The sequence below is a fragment of the Corvus brachyrhynchos genome, unplaced genomic scaffold (genome assembly GCF_000691975.1).
Source record: "Corvus brachyrhynchos isolate BGI_N302 unplaced genomic scaffold, ASM69197v1 scaffold748, whole genome shotgun sequence".
NCBI lineage: Eukaryota > Metazoa > Chordata > Aves > Passeriformes > Corvidae > Corvus > Corvus brachyrhynchos.
Window position 1 is genome coordinate 30,737 of NW_008239545.1, and position 1,851 is coordinate 32,587.

Sequence of the window (1,851 nt, forward strand, 5' to 3'; positions counted from 1 at the left end):
TCGCATGGCTGCAAGGGCTGCAGCCATGGCTGAATATTGGTGTTCCAGGGAGCCAACATGACTGCATGCTTCAATCATTTCGACCAGAGTCGGATTCTGGTTAGGCAGAGACTTAAGGAGTTTTTTACAGCCTGCGTTGGCATTCTCAACAGCAAGCTTCAAAAGCAAAATTTCACGAGCTGCTGCGTTATCAATTTGGCGTTCAAGCGCCTGCTTAAGACGGTCAATAAACTGCATCTAGGATTCTTGGGGCCCCTGGACAACGATTGTAAATGATTTCTGAGGCGTTTTTGCATCAGGGACCTTCAGGAAGGCTTGACGAGCTGCATTTTGGACTCCTTCAAGAGCTTCCTGAGGAATGTCTCGGGCTTGGACATTAGGGTTGATATATGGTCCCATTCCCATAAGCTGTCTAATTGTGAGGGCCGCCAGGGTCTGATTAGCATGACCCACATAAGTTAGAAGCAGATCCTGTAGACCTTTTTCCCACTTCTTTTCCCATAAAGCATTTTGAGCGGGAGATAGCAGCAGCCGTGCCAGTGTTTTTAAATCGTATGGTGTCATAATATGAGCTGGAAGCACAGAATCTAGCAAGGTCACAAAATACGGTGAACCGATGCCGTGCTCTGTGGCTGCCTGCCGAAGCTCTTTGATCTCTGAGAAAGATATCTGTTCCCAATGGGCATTCCGTTTTCTCGGTCCCGTATACAAGACAGATGCCACAATCTTGTCTGCAAAGTCTAAGTCCCCTTCTTTTAATGCTTGTTGTTTCAAGCGGACCCAGGTCTCGTGAGGATCGGGGGGAAATAAATCTAGCTCTTTTTCAGGATCAATAGATCCGGGGTCAAAGGGATCCTCTCCTTCATCCTCGCTGCTCTCAGCTGGACCGTAGCCAGCAGTAAATGCTTTTATAGATCGTGAGGAGCCCTCCTCCCTTTTTGTTGCAAGGGGAGCTGAAGCCTTTGGTGAAGGAGGCACAGTCTCTTCAGATTGTCAAGATTTCTGAGGCTCCGCTTCTGCGGAGGGGGAGCAAAGGGCATCCCCATTATCTTTAGCAAGAGATTTTTCGTGAGCTTTTAAAGCTTCAAAAATTATTTTCCAGGAGTCAGCTACAGCATTCCAAAGCTCCAGTCCTACTCTATCCCACAGATCTGCTGCAAAAACTGTGGACTGAGTTACTCCTTGCAGTTTGGAAGCAGTCCATCGGAGTATAATTTTTAAATCGTGCGCAGGCAAAGATTTGCCTTGCTTGTCAAGCAGCTTAGTCATAAGCACAAGCACGTCTCTTTCTAGGGTGGTCATCCCCTGACCCTGGCCCATATTTCCCTGCAGCGACTCACCTCTTTGCCGGCCGGCGTGGCTCCTGCTTCTCACCGCGGCTTAACCACAGTTCTGAAGGCTCCCGCTTCCCCTGCGGCTTAACCTTCAGCGAAGTTACTGAAGTTCTGCAGGGCATCTCTGACTGTCACGTAGGAGGTAGCCCAGTCCTCACACAGAGGCACCAGTTGTCGCGAGACGGTCGGCGATGAAAGAGACGGGGCAGATTGCTTGGATGCAATAAGCCGATTTTATTGATACAGAGCTGAGTATTTATACCTTTTTAGCAGTTATATAAGCAGTTATATAAGCAACAATCACTATAACAACCATATCTATGTTTCTTAATAACATTGCAAAACTAAAAGCTAGCACTAACTATTACAGGTACATAGCAAGCATGCCTTTTATGCTGACTGTTTCATTATAGGCCTTACTGCCTGCCATGGTTTGCAGCCTAGCAGCGTTAGCACGTCTACTTCTGACATGAGTTTAGCAGTGCTCTCACTTCTGCTTTCTAGCTGTATCTCCACA